Source organism: Silene latifolia, chromosome 2, assembly GCF_048544455.1.
Source record: "Silene latifolia isolate original U9 population chromosome 2, ASM4854445v1, whole genome shotgun sequence".
Taxonomy (NCBI): domain Eukaryota; kingdom Viridiplantae; phylum Streptophyta; class Magnoliopsida; order Caryophyllales; family Caryophyllaceae; genus Silene; species Silene latifolia.
Genome location: NC_133527.1, coordinates 145,337,698 through 145,362,454, shown reverse-complemented (window position 1 = coordinate 145,362,454; position 24,757 = coordinate 145,337,698). Strand labels below are relative to the sequence as shown.

General features: G+C 36.9%; 2 long non-coding RNA genes across 2 annotated transcripts; both read left to right on the top strand.

Annotated features, from left to right (window-relative positions):
• The first annotated feature begins 340 nt into the window (after positions 1-340).
• Positions 341-2,860, top strand: LOC141630554 (uncharacterized). Its single transcript, XR_012537515.1, has 3 exons — positions 341-538; positions 651-723; positions 2,586-2,860. It is a non-coding gene; the product is annotated as an uncharacterized LOC141630554 (long non-coding RNA).
• A 3,873-nt stretch (positions 2,861-6,733) lies between these two features.
• LOC141630546 (uncharacterized) lies at positions 6,734-9,201 on the top strand. The gene is made up of 3 exons (XR_012537513.1): positions 6,734-6,931; positions 7,044-7,116; positions 8,979-9,201. It is a non-coding gene; the product is annotated as an uncharacterized LOC141630546 (long non-coding RNA).
• Positions 9,202-24,757: the final 15,556 nt, after the last annotated feature.

Genomic DNA, 24,757 nt, shown 5'->3' with positions numbered 1-24,757 from the left:
TTAGCTATGCATTAAGTTTATGTATATATATCAATTAATTATGTAACACCCGCGAATTTTCTATTTTGGCAATTATAATTTAATTAACCGTTTCATTGTCTTATTTATATTTTAATTATTCAATTTAATTAATTTCATTATTAAACATGATTTTTATAAATATTATGTTTTTAAAGCTTAAGTTATACAAAATAAATATTTTGGTCGGATAATAATGATAATAATAATAATATCTCCCGTCTTGAGTTATAGTGGGCTTGAGACGAAAATTCTAGCGGAAACCGGCTCAATTTGAGTTGTTGGGCTTTTTATAACTTATGGGCCTTTTCTCCTTCTCTTTTCTTTTCATAAAACCCTCACCTAACACCTCACAACTTCATCTCCCTCTTCATTTTTCTGAAATTCATCTTCAACAACCCTCACCATTTTTATACATCTATCTTACAAATCTTCAAAACACCATAATTTGCTCAATTCTTATCCGATTCAAGTGATTTTCGCGTCTATCTCTTCCTCTCATCGCCCTCCTTCTTTCTAGGTAAGAAAAGATCCGACTTTCCTCCATTATTGGGGCTGTCGAGCCATCCTCTATATGGTACCCTTTTTCTAGTTTCGATTTTTAGTCTTATTTTGTGTTTTCTTATGTTTAGGAGAAGTTTTAGTTGACCCGGAAGTGGATTCTTGAAAGGTAGACGAGTATTTTGTTGATTTAAGTGCAAAAAGGTAACGGTGATGGGTTACTCGACATTATGTCAAATTTGTGTGTTTATATTTTGTAGTTTGTTCATATGTATGTTAAAGTTTGAATCTTTTCTTGTTTCACATGTATGTTGTTGAATGAGTTTGTATGAACAACCATCTCATGGTTGGTTGAAGAGTTTTAAGCATGTTGTTACATTGATTTTCAATTGGGTAAAGTTGTGATGTTTGGATGAATTAATTGTTTGATTTTGGGTCAAAAGCTTGTGCTTGAATCCATCAAGATGTGTGATAATTACATTCTTGTGGTTTCTAATAGGTATTATTGTGTTAACATGTATATTTAAGAGGAATTTGGGATGAAAAATTGGTAGAAATCGACTTTCGGAAAGGGTAGGAAATTGTCGTGCAAACAGTCCGGTGGCAGGGGAAAACCGCAGGCTCCGGCACCCACCGCAGGCTCCGGCACCCACCGCAGGCTCCGGCCACTATCGCAGGCTGCGGTTTAAGCCTGACCAGTTTTCGTAAAATGGCCATAACTTCTTCGTTACTTGTTTGTTTGAGGCTTATGACCTACCGTTAGAACCGTAAGAGGATAAGCTATCACCTCCAACTGGTTTCACCTCATTATCATGTATATAACTCAAGTTATGACCGTTTGAAGTTGACCCTTGTTGTAGTCGAGTACTAAACTTGTTGTTATAGATTGGGTTTTGAGTTTCTTGTTGGGTATGCATCTTAACTTTGGTTCTAATGCTTGTGTATGATGTGTTGAGACTCTTTTATCATGGGAGTACTTGATATTTGTTATACTCTTATACTTATACATGCTTCACATGAATTGTTTACGTTATGTTGGTGCAATCATTGTTACTCGTATTTGTGACCCGAGTGTGACGACTTACATTGTGTGACGACTTGACTTTCCCTATTTACCCCTTTCGGACCTTTGGTCACGAGTGTGAGCCATGTTTCCGGATTGGGTTATCTTTCCTTCTTTGGACCTTTGGTACGAGTGCGTGCCATGTTTCCGAATTAGGATATCCTTCCGCCTTTCTTCGGACCTTTGGATACGGGTGCGTGCCATGTTTCCGATTAGAGGTTACTCGACCTTTGGATACGAGTGCGTGCCATGTTTCGAGTCTTGGATACGATTTGGTATCGTTTGTCGAATCGGGTGTCGCCCATCCCGAGAGTCTGGATCCAGATTTAGACTAGGACCGTATTATGATCGTCGTCCTACCAGGAGGTTGGAGTCTAGGGGTTTGTCTTGTTTGAGTCAATCCTTTGTAAATGTCTTGCTTGTTACGGTCATTGGTGTGTTATTATATACGAGAGTGCACGTCTTCTATGCTTGTTTGTGAGAGTCTTGGTCCTATCGGATACTAGTGGTGAGATGCAAGCCTCTAGTTGCGATATGATCGCCGGGATTGATGTTCCCATCCGTTCTTATGGTGAGATGTAAGCCATAAGTATGAATGTGACATTAGTAGCCACGTCCCGTGCTATGGTTGTTAAGAGGTTTTCAAGTAATGGCTATTGGTTTCCATCCATGTATTTTCCATTCAATTGATCCGTTGTTTACCTTCTTCATATGATTCGATGCCTAATCTCATATCCATGTTTTGGTTACCTTGAATGCATGTTTAATATAATGTACCATGCCTATCTCATTAAGAATGCAATGTGTCTATCTCATTAAGAATGCAATGTGCCTATCTCATTATGATTATCGTTTATATTCTCTTGTTCATATTATTCAAGTATGATGCATGATTAATATGTTTAATTAAGTTCTTGCTTATGTGCATTTTGACATATTGTGGCTGGGAGAACCCTGAGTTACTCCCCACTGACTGTGGCGTTCATGTTTACATGAATGACAGGTTTGTGATGCAGATTATGGGGAAGACGTGTGAGCTAGCGAGAACGTTGACCCTTGGACCTTAGTTATAGGTTGCTTAGACTCACCTATCGTTAGACTTGTGTTTATTCGTGGGATATCTTTTCCCCAACGCACTTGTTTTAAATTGTAAAACTTAATTATCTTTCTTTTCATTTTTTGTTTGACCGCTTATGGTGGATTTCGCACTTTAAGCTTTTAAAAAGGTTTTAAAAACCTCGTATTTTCCGCTTTTATTTTGATGCCCTATCGAGGGGTGTCACAGTTGGTATCAGAGCATATGTTGCTCCCGACGCACACACGTGTACCCCGAATTTAACCTTGAACTTGACCTTGAATAATGAATGAGAGATGGGTAGACTTAAGGACCTAAGGTGGTAGTCTGTAGTGTGTTTGCTCTTTGTTAGGTACTAACATGTTTGTTGATTGTCATTTAATAATTGTTGTGTCCTTGAATCAATGACCGTGAGCTTATCTATACGAAGATCAAGATTTGGTGCCTATTACTGAGGATTGAAGATTTGTTCAACCTCTAAAGAATGCTTCTACTTCCTTGAAAATGTTTCTCGTTCTTTGTGTATCTTGCCTTATTCTTTATCTCTTGGTGCTTATCCTCTTTCGAAACTCTCTTCTGTTCACCTTAAAAGCTACGCTTATCACCCCGGGATTGGATGCTAGGATGTACCCTTGAAGTGTTACCATTGCAAGGAGCCCTGGACATCCGCTCGGGTGAATTGGCCCGAGAAGAAGACTATCCCTCCTCCTCTCCCTCATGCTCCGGAAGCCGAGCCAAGAAGAGTCACTCTTGTCGAGAATCAAGTCGGAACCGCCGTTCCTCCCGACACCGTTATGGGTGTGTTTTCTATCCTTGATCCACCTTTCCTTACTTTTATCCCGTGATGCTCATCCCTCCTTTCTAAACTCTCTTTTGCTTTACCTTGGAAGTTAGGTTGGTACCCGCCCGACCTATCCCATGTTTTTGTTTGTCCTTCCATAACATCTTGCTTAAGGAACTCTTTCTCTTGAAGGATTTCCTTACCGTCTCGAAGATACCTTCCTCTCTTTGAGTGCCTTGTCATATTCCCTTATCTTTGTGTTTCTATACCTTTCGCAACTCTTATCCCATATCCTGGAAGATGTCTTTGTACCTTTTCCCCCTTATAAGAGCCCTCTTGTACCCCTTCATCTTTGCCTTATGGAATGTTAACTTTGGTCGGATAATTAAACTTTTGTGGAGTTTGTTTGTGTTCGACCCTTAACCCCGGTTTTGAGAGGTCGTGGTGTTAGAAAGACTTAGGTAAGGTGATGATAAATACTTAGTGATTCTTATACCTAGTCCCTTGACCAAGTAAGTATAATTGATTGGTGGATTCTTCGTGTCAGGAATAAGTTGCCTATGTGATTAAAGTTATAGAACTTGGCTTTGTTGTTTATGTTTGGGATTTGAAAGCTTAGTAGGTTGAGTGTCGTCACCTTAAGAGTAAACATGAGATAAGTTGAGGATATGAATTTGGAAGAAAACCCATTCTTAGATGTTAAAGGTCCCAAATAGAATGGCGATGTGATTTGATATTAGTTTTCCCTTGAAGAATTTGGTTGAGAAGTCTTTGTTAATTCGTTCTTTGGTTTTTAAAATATCGAGGTTGTGTGGAGAACTTGAGATAAAGAGACGTTGTTATCCTTGAGTGGTAGACTTACCTTAGGGATATCCTAATATGTGATAGGATAGGTGAACAATGAGTCTAACCAATGTATCAACCCTTAAGCGAGCGTTTATTTTTACCTTGATCAGCCATAGAGGTGTAACCCTTTAAGAGAGACTTGCATATAAGGAATGAGATGAATTGCCTCGACCCATGTTTTGGAATTTGGTTGTTTTGTTATGATGGTACAATATCCTAATAGGCGTGACCTTGTTAGGGAGAACCTTAAGTTTTAGAAAGCGTATGGTTTAAGCCCTAAAATCCCCCTTCGTACCATTAATCATCTTCCTTCCCTCCGCTTATACCTTGATTAGATTTAATTCTTAAGTATAAAAGTTACTTGTTGTTTCCTTGCCTTGAATACCTCTCTAATTCTAATGTCTCTTACTTGTGTTAACTAGTTACCTTTATTGTTGACTCCTTTAATCTCACACCTCGTCATGTTCATGTATCCCTTTGAAATTTCCTATCATTTCTTGACCTAGTTATTACTCTTTGTTTATTTAGTGGAGTGATGGCTTTGTTGGCTACGTTGTAGGGTGAGTGTGATGCCCTTGAGGATTCTTTGCAAACCTTGATTTCGTCAAAATTGGATAAGTGGAACTTGAGTTGAGTTGGATAGGAAAAATCGTATGACAATCCATTTAATTTTGGTTGGTGGTCTTTATGATTTGGGGAATGTGATCATTTAGGCTTGTGAATTCGGGTGTGAATAAGATTTTGGTTTGGAGCGTTAGAAAGTATAAAGACCTTGAGAATTTGACCTTTGATTTAGGATTTTACCATAGCGAGAACTCCTAGTAGTCGTTAGTTGGTTATGTGTGTAACTCTTTTAGTAGTTTTGATCTTTCGTGGAAATTGTTTATAGATGATTTACATTTGAGAGTTATGGAATCACAATTGTGATGGAGTGACTTGACCCACGGGGTAGCATAGGAGTAAATTGTGAGTATTTTGAGGAAATTTTTGGGAGTTATGTGGTTATGAGTTTAGTGGTTAGGAAGTTTTCGGAACCGTTCAGGGTGACTTTGTTGTTCGAGATTTAAGTATCTAGTGTTTCCTTGTTGCCTAACTTCCCGTCCTCTTTGACCATAAGTGTTTCCGTTCATACCTCTCTTCCTCGTTTATGCTTGCTCCTCCTTTAGAATTTGATGTTCACCTATGAAACTCAATCCTTGATATCCTGATAGATTCGATTTCAACTCTTCTCCTAGGAAGTTCAGCATATCTCTTTCGTTGGTTAAGTTTGAACCCTCTTAGCGTATCTTGTTTTCGTGATATCTAAGTTACTTTTCAATTCATAAAATTTCTAAAACGTTTCAAACTACCATTTTTTTTGGTTCGTCGTTAAAAGTTTACGTTACTTTTACTAAACCCTACCTATTCTAAGAGTTCAAAAATGAAAATTTGTTTTAGTTATCCTTTTGTTCTACGAGTATAACTTCATTTTATTGATTTTTAATTGCTAAACCCGAGTTACTTTTAACTGTGCTCAATTTCTAACTAGCTTTGGTCTACTTATGATTTCGTTGTCAAGAGTTTAATATTATATTTTCAGGAATTTGACTCCCTTTTGAATTTAGAAATGAAACCTTTATTTCCATTTTGACCTTTGCAAAAGAGGATTTGAGTGAATTGCCTTTTCTTTTGATTTTGACGTTGATCGGATGTTAGAACACGTTATTTGAAACGTTTAATAACTTGTTCTGCGCTTGTCGGCGAATGATTTTTGTTTTAAATTTGTCTTAGACTTGGAAAGTTAGCGTTCTTGTGTGCACGACAAGAGCAATTTCGTTCCATGAATGAGACTTATACTTTTGAAAATTCTTCATTAGTGTTTTTGAAAGTATTTTGATTTTCGATTTATACAAATGATTTGCTTTTGACCATATCTTCGATTTGGAATGTGGTGTTCTTGAATGCGCAACGAGAGCATTTTCGTTCCTTTGATGAGAATTTGGTTATGTCGGAAAATTTTATTTGGGTTTTTTGAAAGGATTTCGATTCTTACGATAAGTAACCTTTTAATGTTTTGTTTACCGATTTCAAAATTTCGGTTTTATTTTTATATTACTTTTCCTTTCTATTTTCAAGTTTCGAGGACGAAACTTTTTAAAAGTTGGGGTGATTGTAACACCCGCGAATTTTCTATTTTGGCAATTATAATTTAATTAACCGTTTCATTGTCTTATTTATATTTTAATTATTCAATTTAATTAATTTCATTATTAAACATGATTTTTATAAATATTATGTTTTTAAAGCTTAAGTTATACAAAATAAATATTTTGGTCGGATAATAATGATAATAATAATAATATCTCCCGTCTTGAGTTATAGTGGGCTTGAGACGAAAATTCTAGCGGAAACCGGCTCAATTTGAGTTGTTGGGCTTTTTATAACTTATGGGCCTTTTCTCCTTCTCTTTTCTTTTCATAAAACCCTCACCTAACACCTCACAACTTCATCTCCCTCTTCATTTTTCTGAAATTCATCTTCAACAACCCTCACCATTTTTATACATCTATCTTACAAATCTTCAAAACACCATAATTTGCTCAATTCTTATCCGATTCAAGTGATTTTCGCGTCTATCTCTTCCTCTCATCGCCCTCCTTCTTTCTAGGTAAGAAAAGATCCGACTTTCCTCCATTATTGGGGCTGTCGAGCCATCCTCTATATGGTACCCTTTTTCTAGTTTCGATTTTTAGTCTTATTTTGTGTTTTCTTATGTTTAGGAGAAGTTTTAGTTGACCCGGAAGTGGATTCTTGAAAGGTAGACGAGTATTTTGTTGATTTAAGTGCAAAAAGGTAACGGTGATGGGTTACTCGACATTATGTCAAATTTGTGTGTTTATATTTTGTAGTTTGTTCATATGTATGTTAAAGTTTGAATCTTTTCTTGTTTCACATGTATGTTGTTGAATGAGTTTGTATGAACAACCATCTCATGGTTGGTTGAAGAGTTTTAAGCATGTTGTTACATTGATTTTCAATTGGGTAAAGTTGTGATGTTTGGATGAATTAATTGTTTGATTTTGGGTCAAAAGCTTGTGCTTGAATCCATCAAGATGTGTGATAATTACATTCTTGTGGTTTCTAATAGGTATTATTGTGTTAACATGTATATTTAAGAGGAATTTGGGATGAAAAATTGGTAGAAATCGACTTTCGGAAAGGGTAGGAAATTGTGGTGCAAACAGTCCGGTGGCAGGGGAAAACCGCAGGCTCCGGCACCCACCGCAGGCTCCGGCACCCACCGCAGGCTCCGGCCACTATCGCAGGCTGCGGTTTAAGCCTGACCAGTTTTCGTAAAATGGCCATAACTTCTTCGTTACTTGTCTGTTTGAGGCTTATGACCTACCGTTAGAACCGTAAGAGGATAAGCTATCACCTCCAACTGGTTTCACCTCATTATCATGTATAGAACTCAAGTTATGATCGTTTGAAGTTGACCCTTGTTGTAGTCGAGTACTAAACTTGTTGTTATAGATTGGGTTTTGAGTTTCTTGTTGGGTATGCATCTTAACTTTGGTTCTAATGCTTGTGTATGATGTGTTGAGACTCTTTTATCATGGGAGTACTTGATATTTTTTATACTCTTATACTTATACATGCTTCACATGAATTGTTTACGTTATGTTGGTGCAATCATTGTTACTCGTATTTGTGACCCGAGTGTGACGACTTACATTGTGTGACGACTTGACTTTCCCTATTTACCCCTTTCGGACCTTTGGTCACGAGTGTGAGCCATGTTTCCGGATTGGGTTATCTTTCCTTCTTTGGACCTTTGGTACGAGTGCGTGCCATGTTTCCGAATTAGGATATCCTTCCGCCTTTCTTCGGACCTTTGGATACGGGTGCGTGCCATGTTTCCGATTAGAGGTTACTCGACCTTTGGATACGAGTGCGTGCCATGTTTCGAGTCTTGGATACGATTTGGTATCGTTTGTCGAATCGGGTGTCGCCCATCCCGAGAGTCTGGATCCAGATTTAGACTAGGACCGTATTATGATCGTCGTCCTACCAGGAGGTTGGAGTCTAGGGGTTTGTCTTGTTTGAGTCAATCCTTTGTAAATGTCTTGCTTGTTACGGTCATTGGTGTGTTATTATATACGAGAGTGCACGTCTTCTATGCTTGTTTGTGAGAGTCTTGGTCCTATCGGATACTAGTGGTGAGATGCAAGCCTCTAGTTGCGATATGATCGCCGGGATTGATGTTCCCATCCGTTCTTATGGTGAGATGTAAGCCATAAGTATGAATGTGACATTAGTAGCCACGTCCCGTGCTATGGTTGTTAAGAGGTTTTCAAGTAATGGCTATTGGTTTCCATCCATGTATTTTCCATTCAATTGATCCGTTGTTTACCTTCTTCATATGATTCGATGCCTAATCTCATATCCATGTTTTGGTTACCTTGAATGCATGTTTAATATAATGTACCATGCCTATCTCATTAAGAATGCAATGTGTCTATCTCATTAAGAATGCAATGTGCCTATCTCATTATGATTATCGTTTATATTCTCTTGTTCATATTATTCAAGTATGATGCATGATTAATATGTTTAATTAAGTTCTTGCTTATGTGCATTTTGACATATTGTGGCTGGGAGAACCCTGAGTTACTCCCCACTGACTGTGGCGTTCATGTTTACATGAATGACAGGTTTGTGATGCAGATTATGGGGAAGACGTGTGAGCTAGCGAGAACGTTGACCCTTGGACCTTAGTTATAGGTTGCTTAGACTCACCTATCGTTAGACTTGTGTTTATTCGTGGGATATCTTTTCCCCAACGCACTTGTTTTAAATTGTAAAACTTAATTATCTTTCTTTTCATTTTTTGTTTGACCGCTTATGGTGGATTTCGCACTTTAAGCTTTTAAAAAGGTTTTAAAAACCTCGTATTTTCCGCTTTTATTTTGATGCCCTATCGAGGGGTGTCACAAATTAAGTTTATGCATTCCTCTCCATCATCTTCTTTGTTTTATTTTATTTAATTTTTTTACTAATAAACGCAGAAAAACTAATTAAGCGAATAATAATTAGAGAAAGAACAATAATGACGGAGATGACAAAACCTAAAACCATAAAGCGATAGCTATTTACCTGATAATTAGAGAAAGAAAGAGACGATGACAACAACAGTGACGGAGATGATAAAGCGACGATGAGAAAGAGACGATGAGAAAGAGTGTGGTTGTATGTTTGTGTTTGTGTTTGTGTTTGTGTTTGTGTTTGTGTTTGTGTTTGTGTTTGTGTTTGTGTTTGTGTTTGTGTTTGTGTTTGTGTTTGTGTTTGTGTTTGTGTTTGTGTTTGTGTTTGTGTTTGTGTTTGTGTTTGTGTTTGTGTTTGTGTTTGTGTTTGTGGCTGTAGCCGATCTGTGTTTGTGTGGTATATAATGTGGTATAAGTATTGACAACGGTTATTACACATAAACCCGTTGTCATTAGATAATATATTAACAATGGGCCCTTAGAAAACCGTTGTTAAAAAGTATTAACAACGAGTTTTAATATAACTGTTGTAATTACTTTTCACTAATTTTGCGCCAAATTATTAACAACGGTTATAATGTATTACAGAGTAAACTGTTGTTGTTAGTTTTTATATTAACAACGGTTGTGCAAGTTTGACCCGTTGTTAAAACCAATAACAACGGTTAACAACACATAACCGTTGTAATTAAGTTTAGTAAAATTCGTGCCATCCATTCTACAACGTCTTATGGTGATTTTCGTGAATAAGCGTTGTTAAAGGGCCGTTGTGGTTGCCTGGATTTGTAGTAGTGTTGGCGTATTATTATTATTTAAGGAGTAATGAATAAATGAGTTATTAGTTAAGGAACTTTTATAATTTTTTTTTATTTCTCTTGTCGAATTTCAAATGCAACATGAAAATATCCTTCTATTTACATCTTGGAATGACGAGTTGTATCATGTAATGGATTGCCTACGTATTCATTAGAAAAAATGAAATGAAACCCTGCACGTAGTTCGAAAAAATATAAAAGAATAAATGTTCGAAGCAAGAGCTTGTAATGAACTTAAAAAAATAAGCGTGTGCTTTACTTACTCCTAAGGAAATGCAATTCAATTTGATGATATGAGGATGTCAAAATGTCAAAACGCAAGAGCGAAATGTCATAAGCTTATTAGCGAGCCAGGGGTCGTTTTTATTTCGTGTCGCAAGAGCGACACGTATGTCACGCGAGACGCGTTTTATCTTATTCTAAGGGTAGTACGGTTTCAATTGGTCTAGGTTAGTCGGATTAGAAAACTCATTCCTGTCTAGGTCTATGATCTTAACCGCACCCCCTGAAAGTATAGATTTGACTAAAAATGGTCCTGCCCAATTAGGTTTAAATTTTCCCCGTGGATCGACAGGTAAGAGAGCTCTGACTGATCTGAGTACCAAGCCCCCTTCCTTGATATTTATGGGCTTGACCCATTTATTAAAGGCCCGTTTGATACGTGCATGATATATCTGCACATTATGTAATGTGCGTAGCCTCCGTTCGTCCAAGAGGACGATTTCATCATACCTATCCCTATTCCATTCAGCTTCTGGGATTTGACATTCGAGTAAAATACGTAGGGATGAGATCTCTAGCTCTACTGGTTGTACATCCTCCATGCCGTAAGTCAAATATAAAGGAGTATCCTCATTGGGCGTCCTTACTGACGTGCGATATCCCCATAATGCAAAGGGTATTTTGCTAGGCCAATCGCGATAATTGTCGATCATTTTCTTGAGGATTGTGATGACATTTTTGTTAGCTGCCTCCACCGCGCCATTAGTTTGAGGTCTATATGGCGAGGAATGATGATGCTTGATCTTATATTTGGCTAGCAACTGTGGGCAAACGTATTGACAGATGATATTGGTTTGTATGACCTTTGCCACATGTTTGGCTGTAAGGCTAGTGTAAGATGCTGCCTCGACCCATTTAGTAAAATAGTCGATAGCTACTAAGATGTAATAATGGCCTCATGTCCCAGCTGAAGTGATTTTCCCGATGATGTCTATTCCCCAAGCAGAAAATGCCTAAGGAGATGTCATGGTATATAGCATTGAGGGAGGAACATGTTGCAAATTCCCGAAGATCTGGCAATTATGACAATGCCTGACGTATTTGATGCAATCTGGCTCCATTTTCGTCCAGTAATACCCTAGATGCGTAATTTTCTTTGCCATCATAGGTCCACTCATGTGAGGACCGCATTCTCCGTCGTGAACTTCTTCCATTACATTGTACCTGTGAATGATCAAGGCAGCGCAAGATGACACCAAGTGGTGTTCTTTTGTATAACTCTCCCTGCATGAGGAGGTATTGAGAGGCGAGTAGGCGTATGGCGCGTTGTCCCCTTTTATCCATATCTGGTGGATACGTACCGTTAATCTTGAAATTTAGAATGGCTTGGAACCAAGGTTCCTGTGGGTTTTTCTCTTCATTTGTAAGGAAGTGTACATAGGCTGGCTCTGATTGTCGTTCGATGCACAAAGGCATTTTAACCATGTTGTCTGGCATATTAATCAAGGATGCGAGTTTTACAAGAGCGTCCGCAAACCGATTTTCTTCGCGAGGTAGATGTAAATAAGTAACCTGGTCGAAGAATTGAGCAATCTGATCTATCCTAGCCTGATTGGGTGCTAGAGTTTCACTTCGGATTTTCCATGATCCAGTGATTTGGCTAATGATTAAAGATGAGTCCCCGTGAACTCAAAGGTTCTTGATGCCTAAACTTACTGCTGCTTGTAGACCAATGAGGCAAGCTTCATACTCTGCTGCATTATTTGTCACCTCGAAGTCGAGTTTGACAGAAAGTGGTGTATGCTCGCCTTCAGGAGAAATGAGCAACGCTCCTATTCCAAATCATCTCAAATTGGATGCCCCATCAAAGTAAAGATCCCAAGAATATGTACTAGTATGTAAAATGTCCTCATTTGGAAACGACCACATGTCTATTGCTTGCGTATCGTTGATAGGATTATCTGCGAAGAATTCAGCCACGACGCGTCCCTTAATAACTTTCAAAGGTATGTATTTGAGATCGAACTCTGAGAGCATTAAGGTCCATCTTGCCAAGCGTCCGCTGAGGACTGGTTTCTCAAAGAGGTATTTGACGGGAGCCATTTTAGAATACACTTTGACCGAGTAGCTAAGCATGTAATGGCGTAGCTTCTTTGTTGCCCACACAAGAGCGAGAAGTGTCTTCTCGAGAGGTGTATACTTACTTTCGTACTCCCAAGAACTTTTTACTAAGGTAGTAGATATCTCTTTCTTATTTTCCAACAGTCTGTGCGAGCATAGCCCCCATGGCTATTTCAGTAAATGTCAGATATAAACCAAGAGGTTGATCTTGTTGGGGAGGCATTAGCACTGGTGGCTTAGCCAATATCTCCTTTATCCTGTCCAATGCCTTTTGACAGTCTTGATATGAATCGACTTATGTACTGCACTTTGCCCAGGAATCCTCTAACCTCTTTTTCTGTCTGGGGTTGTGGCATCTCGATTAAGGCCTTGATCTTAGATGGATCAATTTATATCCCCCTCTGGCTGACAACGTATCCCAGAAGCTTTCCTGGCGTTACTCCGAATGCACATTTCTGAGGATTGAGCCTCATGTTGTATTTGCGTAATCTGAGGAAGAATTTGCGAAGGTTAGTGATGTGCCCTTTTCTATCCTTAGATTTGACGATCATATCGTCCACGTACACCTCCACCTCTTTATGCATCATGTCATGTAGCAAAGTAGTCGCAGTGCGTTGGTATGTAGCCCCAGCATTGGTTAGCCCGAATGGCATAACAGTATAGTAGTAGGTGCCCAACTGAGTGCCGAAGGCTGTCCTGTGCATATCTTCTCTGGCCATTTTGATTTGGTTATACCTTACATACCCATCCATGAAGGATAACAACGTGTGATCTGCTGTATTATCTACCAATATATCGATGTGTGGCAGAGGGAAGTCATCTTTAGGACTCGCTTTGTTCAATTCTCTGAAATCAACACAAACCCGGATTCGACCATCCTTTTTAGGTACGAGGACTATATTAGCCACCCAGTCTGAATACTCGGAAACTTTGATGAATCCAGCCTTGAATTGCTTATCGACCTCTTCTTTAATCTTAAGAGCCCACTCTGTCCTCATCCGACGAAGCTTCTGCTTTACAGGTTTGAAACCTGGCTTAATTGGAATGCGATGTTCTGTAATATCCATGTCGATCTCTGGCATGTCCTTGTAAGACCAAGCAAAGACGTCTTTGAACTCATGTAGGATGTCGATGAAACTGGCCCTTTCAGTCGGGTTTAAGGTCATCCTTATCCTAAGTTCTTGGGGTTCTAATTCTGTTCCTACGTTGATAGGTTAGGTGTTTTCTATAACTGGTGCCCCTTCCCCTTCTTCTAGTATTTCTTTAATTATATAGAGAGGTAATTCAATTGAGTCTGGGTCCGGATCATCTTCATTATAATCGTAAACAAAATTGCATTCAGAATAACACAAGGAGTAAGCAGAATCAGATTTATTCATATTAAAGTTTGAAAATAGCTGAAACAAAGAAGTCATCTGCGCAATAGTCAGTGGCGGTAAAGGGACAGCTGCTAGGACATTCCCCAAGCTACTGTTACTAAGCGATACTATGCTAGGAGGAACAAAAAGGCGGGGAGTGACGATAGGAGGAGACTCTCTAGCGACTTCTCTAGACTTACGTTCCGACTCTGACTCTGATTCTGATTCTGACTCTGACTCGAATTCATCGTCTTTGGGTTCTCCTTTGAACATCTCTCCTTCTCCAGTAGTGACTTTGAAGAGTTTTCCTTAATTGTTGGTCCATTTGATCGACTTTCTCCATCCTTTCTGTTGATTTGAGCTGGTGTCAGTGATCAGTGCTATAGGGTTGAAATGGTTGTCTTTAAGTATCTTGGTAATGATCTCATCCTGCGCTGCCTTGATGAATCGATCCTCTCCAAATAGAAGGCTAACAGCCTGTTCGTCTAGACAAGGTGTCTGGCGAGTTTTGACGGTAGGAACCGTTTCTGGAGGAATGAAGTAACAATCGTGAAAGACCTCGATTCCTTCGAGTTGAATGCCTGATAGGCTATCACACACCTATGCAAAGATAATTACCCTAGACACAAATTAATGTAGTAATAGGGGTCGAACACAAAGAGACGGGAATTGCGTTATGAAATGCTATGGGAAGATTTCTATCAAGGTTGATTACGTTTGGTTTGGTTTGTTGGTTTGTTTGATGATTAACAAATATAAAGATGTAAACTATATGATAAAAGGAGTCTAGGGGAGTCAGTTCACACATGCAAATGTAAATATATATTCATGCTAAACTCGTTAATAATAACATTGTGAATTGTAGGCTTAAAGACACCCACCTCACGATATTAGTGTCAACCATAGACCGGGTCCTAGAGAAACTCTCGTTTATGTCTAGGTCGTCCTACTACACATGCTTAGTCTAATCCGATTTCGTGCCTCTCGACTTATAGAACGAATTAACAAACTTAATCTAAGATTACGGCCAATAACCAAAGATTAAACGTTGTGGCGCAAACATGTGATAGAAACAACTAGACAATATTATATCAACCTAATTTATCATTTTACATATTTGATTTTGCATGGCTTCCCTAGCCCATAGACTAAGGAATTTAGCTACTCATGACAAAATATAAACCACAAATTATATTGTATGAAATGTTTGTCATGCTTATAGAAATGATATAAACGAAGTGATGAAACATAAAATTTAATAACAAACTATGTGATATAATAAAAGTACTAATGATAATCTATGTGATAACTAAAGTAGAAATGTAAACTAATAAACTAGGATTAGAATTACCGTAATGGAAATGAACTTGCAAAGAACAATTGAGAACCAAATGCTTGAATAAAATTAGAACCAAATGTTTGACAACCAAATGCTTAACAATATTGAAACTAAAGATGAAAACTAAGAGAGAGTTTTGTGCTTAAGGCTATTAGAGACGTAAAATAAGATGTAAAGAAGATCTCCCTAATGACAGATTAAGGCCCCTATTTATAAGAAAATAGGGGCATAACGTAAAAGTCCAAAAGAGGGTCAACCCCGATCGGGGTTGTCAGCTCCGATCGGGGGCGTGGGTTTCCGGGTATTCTTCCTTAAATGCTCCCTTAATGACTTTGTGGAATCCAAAGTGTGATGTTTATTGCTCCTTAAAACTCCGGTTAAACACTCCATAAAGCATCTTATGAGGATCCTAATTGAGCATCCTAGGTAGCATTTGTGGACTTTTGTATTTTGGGCTTGACTTCCATTTGGCTTTGTTTTGCATTCCTTCATTTTAATCCATAACTTTTACCATCCAAATCCATGCAACATCTCTTGGTTGGACCATCATGCTCTTCTATTTAGCCTTGCTTCTAGTGTTTGCAAAATATGTAGAATTATGCTCCTAAAAGCTCAAATACCTACAAAATATGACAAACCATGCAAATACAACTAGAATGCAATATTAGCTCAATAACACTAAGATTAGTGCAAATTAGCATGCAAAATAGAGCTAAAATATGGGGTTAGAGTGTATATAAAATGGACTTATCAAACTCCCTCAAACTAAACTCTTGCTTGTCCCTAAGCAAGAAACCATATCACATTCAATGCAATATCCAAATACAAGCTATACATAATGATTTAAAAACCCAAAACAACTTGAAGCAAAACGAGCCACACTAAGCATGCTTGTACCCAGTTTTGGTCCTTTGGCCGTAAAAGTGTCCAATTCGAAATTCGTTTAAAAAAATGGAGCATTTTATGGTCTAGAAACCTTATATGGAGAGATTAGAGTATTTTTGTCTAGGATGTTTGGTCTTGGAAAGGAACAAATCAAGGGGAAAACAAGGAATAAAACCGGTGGTCCTTTTTGCACGGTTTGCAACAACAAGGACAAGGGTCGCTTTCAAGCTTCCCAATTTGTCCAAGACAACCCCTTGAGTTTTTCCTTACATGCTCTAGCTCTTATACGCCCTGGTGGCCGGACCCTTGAAGCTTCCAAAGAGGTTTTCCTCTATGTTTAACTCATCATTGTGTTATTAGTTTACTTTCCTTGTTTTTAGCATTTGTTTTTCAACTTGTGTAAGAGCTTTGTGTAAGGCCTTGGGCCACTTTTTGTACCGGTTTTCTTGGGTATTTTGGACCGTTAGATGCTAGGTTAGATGGATGGTGAGGATTGCTTGGCTTGGCCTATAAAAAACAAGGCTTTCCTCATGCATTTTTTTAGATTTGATGAATGAAAAACACAAGTTAGAAACTTTGATTTCTACTAATCTTCTTTGCTTAGTGCTGGAAAACCCTCTATTGCTTAGTGCTTAGAGTTGGGTAATTTCTTTGCTTAGTGCTTGAAATTTCCCCTTAGGCTTAATCTAGGGGCTTAGTGCTTGGATTGAGTCATATCCCAATTTAATCACGCTTGTAACTCTATTTGATTGCAGAGTTCAAGATAAACCGTGGTTTCGAACTGTTCTGTCGAGTGTTCAAATTCGAGTCCCAAAGTTTTTGTCCAAAATTTTAGTCATTTGTTTCACAATTAAACATTCCAAATCATTGTCCATTTCGAGTCATATTTAATCAAAATCCGAGTCTTGAGAGTTTCACTTCAAAACTTGGGCAAAGGAATAATGCGAAAACATGGATGAGATTTACATGACGGCGTAACATGAAAGACTTTTAACGAACCTTTAAGTTTTTGCATGATCTTTTGACTAATGAACTCTCACGATGCACTCAAACTTGTTTGTATGTGAAAGGACATTTTTGTGTGAAAACACTCACTTATCCTCGACTCATGAGATTGTGCCTGCAATCTAATATGGTAAACATTTCAAAACTATATATAAGCCAAAAGCAATCATATGCAAGCATGAAAAAGAAGCCAAATGGGTAAGAAGAAGGCAATATGTAATGGGTAATAAAGGGGAACAAATGAATTATGGATTGTGGAGCTAATGTCAAGCTAGCAACAACCAAATATAAGGATGCTCAATCCCAATTCTAATCCCAAATTACAATACAAATCATAAGTAAACTCTCCAAAATATGTGAATAATTCATGAGAGTTTCTCACATCAACTTCGTCTTCTCTTTTCTTTTCAAATCATACCTTTTTTTTTCATTTTCTTTCATTCTTTTCCATTTCTTTTTTCATTCTTTTCTTTCTCATTTTTTTCATTTCAATTCTTTATTTTTTCCTTTTATTTTTTCCTTTTTATTTTTTATTTATTTCTTGAGCATTAAGACCAAGCTCACATGATATTCCAAACTTTAAACCAAATCCCAAATGAGCACCCAAACAAAACTAAACAAAGCTACTAGCTCAACGAGGTAGGCAAATTATAATGTAGCTAGGGATAAATGTTTGTGAAGGGGTCAAAAAGGCAATTATAATCATGTGAATGACTCCAACATGCTATAACAAATGAATGCATGCTTATAAAGAGATGAAATGAAGATCATACTTGTGCGCTTTGATGAAACACACACCATATAAAGAGACCTACACTCACCTAAGAGAGACCGGATATGGATGCATCGGTCCAAAGAGGTTCTACCTTACCAATTTTGTAGCTTGCCAATAGTCAAGATCAAACCTATTCGGTTCATTTTCCATCTCCCACCTACTATGTCAAGACATCCCCATGTAGCAATTATCTCATCATAAAAGAATAAATAATTAGCTATAAGCTATCATTAGGATAAACAAGAGGGAAAGTAGGCCAAAAGCAAGCAAAAACACACAAATTCTCTCAAAATTTTCAAATTTTCTACATGCAAACTACACTACAATGCAAATGCAATCTCCCCCCAAGCTAAACACAACATTGTCCTCAATGTGCCAACAATTAAATTATCGAACTAAACCATAAAAAAAATTTGGCTCAAAGCACATAAACAAGAAGGACATACAAGGGGTCATATTTAATGGGTTGCGAGAAATAAACTAAAGTGCAAAGCAAAGAAAACTTACTAGACGAGCTAGCCTCCCCTAAGCTAGAACGTATACGGGGGACTCTTCCAATCATCAATAATTCAAGAAAAGAGCCAAATATTGAAATTTTGATGAAGGAATGATGTTTGCAAGTGATTTGGCAATTTTTCAAAAATTTTTAATTTTTTTTTTTCGGAAAAAGTTGCGTCCCCGATCGGGTTTGACCAAGTTTAGGCGGATTTTGACTTTTCTCCGTATTTCTTAATTCCGTCCCGTTGATGAAAGTTACGAACCCGAACGAGGTTCCATACATGGGGAAGCGTGCATAACCTCATCGAGACTCCTTTTCTTCATTCTTTTTCACCTACAAACCATAAAAATAAACACCGTCAAGTCTAGTCATTTTATTTTTAGTTCTACGAAAACATTAAATTTGTGGAAAATTATAAACAAAAACAAACAAAAGCGATTTCCCGAAATGAATATCCATTGTTCTTTAAAAAGCATGTCAATGCCCTTAGAAGTTGATCATATTCCTGCGCATGAGCAATACACAAGTATATGTAAGCAATTGATAAGATATAAGCATGAAAGATCAAAGGCAAGAAAGGATTAATCTTATCAAATTGCCCATGAGAGATTTCAAATAGAACCACCGTACTCCACTCGTCAGCGAGAGATGGAGCATCATGCTTAAGACCATAAAAATAACCGTTAGTGCATAAATTATAATCATGAATGGTCTCAAATTGGTGGTATGAAAACTCTAAGTGGTCGGACTCATCACAAATGGGGGGTTCATCCCACTTATCCTTTAAATGAAAATCTCTAAGTCCTTCATCAACCTCAAAAGGTTCAACTACATCCACCACGAAAGGATTCTCAAAGGAGTCTAAGGTCTCGAGTAAAACCTCATCCTTTTCATTATATTCGATCCCAACATCATCCATGGTGAGTGTCTCATCTACTACAATGTCATTTTCTTCAACATCAGTCCCTAAATTTTCCATTGGGGTGACATCAAGGGGAATTTTAAAAGAAAGAGTTGGACCATCGTCATCATCATCCAATAATTCAAATTCATTAGATTGAAAAGACTCACATTAGGGAGGTAGAAAAGCATGAGAGAAGATAGGCTCACGTCGTCTCGGTTTCTCTTGAGAATTTTTTTTCCAAACGAGCCTGTAACACTTTAAGCTCCTCTTCGATGCGCCAATAATGGAATTGGCGTGCTAATTCCCGACATTCGGAAGCCATGAAATCTAAGAAATTCCAAAGTTTCGGCCCGATCATGTAGTAAAGACTCCCATTACTCAACTTTAGAGCCAATCCACGGGTCTCAGAATCCATGCCACCAAGCACGAAATTGTTGGGAAATGTGTCCTCAACAATAGTGCGATCACATGATTTAAATATCATTATTAAATCTCATTTTAAAGAATACAATTGGGAAGTATTTTTTACTGTCAACTGGTCAACATATATCGGTAATGGTTGGCTGACTAGAGTTTGACATTACTGTCGTGCGACGGTGGTGATCAGTTGACCCCCTAGGTCATACCTATAGGGCAACACTCTTAATTGATCATTTAATTAATCGTATAACGTTACGAGTTAATTAAATTACTTGAAAAATTGACGGACGATTTTGGAAGTAAAATTTACGTATCACATTGAAATGTGATTAAATGAGATACGGTCTGAGTAATCAAATTGTATCATTACTCGGATGAAATTAATGTTTAAAGAAACAATTGAAATTGAATGAATTATTATAAATACAATTTGTTGTGATTTATATATTGGTAAAATATTTTGGTACAAGTAATTGTGAATTACTAAGTCGATTTTTGTATGTGACGTATTTTTAATAATACGTTGATTTTTAATATGTTAAAAATGCACAACAAATTTATGTAACATATGACATGTGACATAAGTCAAAATTGACAAAAATAATATGGATCCCATATTATAAGTGTACCGAAATTAAGAGGGAATTAGGCTAAAAATTGTGTTGTTTAAATTAGTGGAAAACACAATCATTTATATTATAGCCTAGCCATGCAACCCTAGTTTGCATTGTGAAGGCAAACAAGAGCATGCATTGGGTCTTTTTCTTCCCCCCTCTTCCCTCCTACCCGGTTTCACCATAGAAAAGGCAAAAGGATTTTTGTCTTATTTTTTGATATACACTACATGCATGAGTGTGTAAGATTCATTCATTCCAACTTATCAAAAATAAAGATTTTAGAAAGAGAAAATCACCTTCCATTCTTCTCTCTCTCAACCGGTTTTGAGAGCAAAACCCAAATATTTTTGGGTCATTTTTCTACAAGAATTAATATTATCTAGTACTTATAATATTAATTTAATTAAGAGTAAGCTTTGGGTATAATTCCTTGGGAGAGATCCTACACTTGGGTCTTTGTTCATCCAAAAGGAAAGCTCAAGAACAAAAGAGAAGGAGATCTCTTTTGTGCCCATAAGAACCGAAATTACAATGTAAGGATGATTTCTTCTTTATTTTGCTAATTAGTTTGCATGCATAAGATCATTAGTTAATTTTATGACAAACTAAATTAAAACATATATGAATATGTAAGTATATAGATCTACTTTTCCTTCAGAAATGACCCAAGTAATCCCATCAAGGACATGTCCAAGGGAGATGAGACCATCGCAAAAGTAGTAGAATCGGTCAAGATAGTCAGAAAAAGGCTCATCTTGGAGTTGTGGGTCGAATTCGTAATTCATTATGAAAGGCCAAGCTTTATTACCTATAAAATAGGCACTAAAACTACAAAGAAACCGTGAGATGATCCCAAGGAACAAGTGTTTCTCGAGACAAAATAAAACAAGATAAAATTCAACAACTAATTACCAAACAAAGCTGTCTCCCCGGCAACGGCCCCAAAATTTGATAGGCTATCGCACACCTATGCAAATATAATTACCCTAGACACAAATTAATGTAGTAATAGGGGTCGAACACAACGAGACGGGAATTGCGTTATGAAATGCTATGGGAAGATTTCTATCAACGTCGATAACGTTTGGTTTGGTTTGTTGGGTTGTTTGATGATTAGCAAATATAAAGATGTAAACTATATGATAAAAAAAGTTTAGGGGAGTCGGGTCACACATACAAATGTAAATATATATTCATGCTAAACTCGGTAATAATAATTGTCAATTGTTTAGGCTTAAAGACACCCACCTCACGATATTAGTGTCAACCATAGACCGGGTCCTAGAGAAACTCTCGTTTATGACTAGGTCGTCCTACTACACATGCTTAGTCTAATCCGATTCCGTGTCTCTCGACTTATAGACAAATTAACAAACTTAATCTACGATTACGACCAATAACCAAAGATTAAACGTTGTGGCGCAAACATGTGATAGAAACAATTAGACAATATTATATCAACCTAATTTATCATTTTACATATTTGATTTTGAATGGCTTCCCTAGCCTCTAGACTAAGGAATTTAGCTACTCATGATAAAATGTAAACTACACACTATATTGTATGAAATGTTAGTCATGCTTATAGAAATGATATCAACGAAGTGATGAAACATAAAATGTAATAACAAACTATGTGATATAATAAAAGTACTAATGATAATCTATGTGATAACTAAAGTAGAAATGTAAACTAATAAACTAGGATTAGAATTACCGTAATAGAAATGAACTTGCAAAGAACAATTGAGAACCAAATGCTTGAATAAAATTAGAACAAATTGTTTGACAACCAAATGCTTAACAATATTGAAACTAAAGATGAAAACTAAGAGAGAGTTTTGTGCTTAAGGCTATTAGAGACGTAAAATAAGATGTAAAGAAGATCTCCCTAATGACGGATTAAGACCCCTATTTATAAGAAAATAGGGGCATAACGTAAAAGTCCAAAAGAGGGTCAACCCCGATCGGGGGCATGGGTTTCCGGGTATTCTTCCTTAAATGCTCCTTTAATGACTTTGTGGAATCCAAAGTGTGATGTTTATTGCTCTTTAAAACTCCGGTTAAACACCTCATAAAGCATCTTATGAGGATCCAAAGTTGAGCATCTTAGGTAGCATTTCACTACGCCAAATAAGACATCCAATAACGGTCAAATAATGCAATTACCGTTATTAAATAAAAACACGGAACCGTTATTGCAACGACTGTTGTTAAATATATACCACGGTTGTATGACCGTTATATAACATCAATAACGGATCTACAATAACGTTATCACTACTCAAGAACCGTTATAAAACTGTTGTTAATTATGTTTATGGCAACGGGTATACTTTTAAGAAACCTTTATTAGATATTAATAACTGTTTTAAACCCGTTGTCCTAGTTTACTATTGACAACGGTTTAGTGGTTCCAAAACCGTTGTTAAATATTATCTATGATAACGGTTCATTTCGTTATGTTATTTAACTAAATGTCAATATTTAACAACGGTTTTATTGCGTGATAAACCGTTGTTATATTTATCAATTGATGAAACTTTGACAACGGTTATTCTTAAGTAAACCGTTGTTAAAATTTTGAAGTCGACAACGGTTATCGTTCGTTGTCTTATATTTTTGGCGGTTTGAATGGGGAGGGAAAAGATGTCAACGGTTATTTATCTAAATAAAACCGTTGTCAAATAATTATTTGCAACAGGTTGTTTTTAACCGTTTTCGTTTTAAATTTTTTTTTTTTTTTAAATTTAGCTTGTTCTAGCAGTTGCTGAAATGCTATTTTTTCAGCAGCGTTTGTAGCAGCTGCTGGAATGCTATTTTTCAGTTGCTGTTGAAAATAGCATTCCAGCAGCTATGTACTGCAAAAATTCAATCCTGCATCAAAATATTACACCCCGTGATCAATTAAACCCAGTTTCAAAATAGTACAAACAGGATGATCAAAAGCCAAAACACAACTTTCTCAAAAAAACAAAAGAAGCCAATACACAATGGCTCTATATATATACACACACACATGTACATAAAGCATGAGCAAACTATTGAGACTCCGCTAATGAAACAACATAACTGGCCCACATATTTCTCATCCGATTGATGTCCTCTGGCGAATATTCTGGGGCTTTGTTGAGTATTAGTGGAAACTACAATTCAAAATATATATAATCAAAATAGATTTTATACATGGAAGTATACAGAATTGAACTCAATTTACATCTGAAATATTTTTTAAATCACACTAACCCGTATCGGAATGGTAGAAAATTTTCCGTCGATAACCATCCACATGGAGTGACAAACGTAAAAGGCGCATTGTTTGTCGTCTGGTGCTTTAGGAGACTATTATACAAATCACACAGAAATCAGCTGAATTAGATAATCAACCTCTCACATAAACATTAATTAAATGGTACAAGTAATTATTAAGAATACACTTACTATTGGCGTGATAAAATTGAGATCAGTGTTGCTTTCATATTTCCCAAATGGACATAATCTTTTTTTTGCTTCAAAAACACTAATTCATAAATATACACACATGCCATTATTATTTGCATATATATGGCTCAAGTCATACAATAACAAATGACATTATTGAAGGTTGTAAACTTACTCAGTTATCATCCTTACACAACTGTCAGAGGGTTTGCCTCCGCGAGAGTCAATCAAGTACACTGTTTTTGTTTCCACTTGGATTGCCAGTAGCACCCAATGCTTCCTATTCATTTTGAGACATTGAACTGTTAGTTCATTTACACGCATTTAAGCATGTTAATAATAAATTTATAGAACCGTTATTCATTACAATAATCACGTACTATACATACATATTCTCATTGTAAGAGGCAAGCCATAGTTTTTTGGACGACATCAACCGACGAGCGATACTATTGATTTGTTCTTCATATGAAATTCTATTAACAGAGAACGCCTTAGGACTCAAGAATCTGTAGGCGTGACTAGGGACCATCCACTCAGCGAACTGATTATTAAGGTACCTATTACGCCACATGGAACGAAAATTGTTATTGTAATTGATAATTTTAACAAACATCATTATTCGTAAATGAAAATGACTTAATAATTATATTAATAAAATTTACTTCCATCCAAATCAAAATGTGAACAGCATCTAAATTGTCAAGGTCGACAAATTCCATCATGATTTCTTGGGTCCAAAGATGGCTATATCGATTGCGCCCATAACTTCCTTTTCAATGCTAATCATGACTACATCACCCGTAGGTGACCTCTTTCTGACCAGGTTGTGCAAAGCCTTCAAATGGGCGATTTTCATCTTTTTCTTATATTCACACGATTCATAATAAGAATCATAAGCAGGCTTGCCTGCAACAACTTTCGTTAACGTAGTCGTAATTGTGTTAGCTACCATCATGGCTTTGCTTAAGTTCTGCAAATGTAAAGATTAAAGTAGTTACGTTATGTTAATATTCGTACCCTAATATATTTAAAGAACAAGTGACCC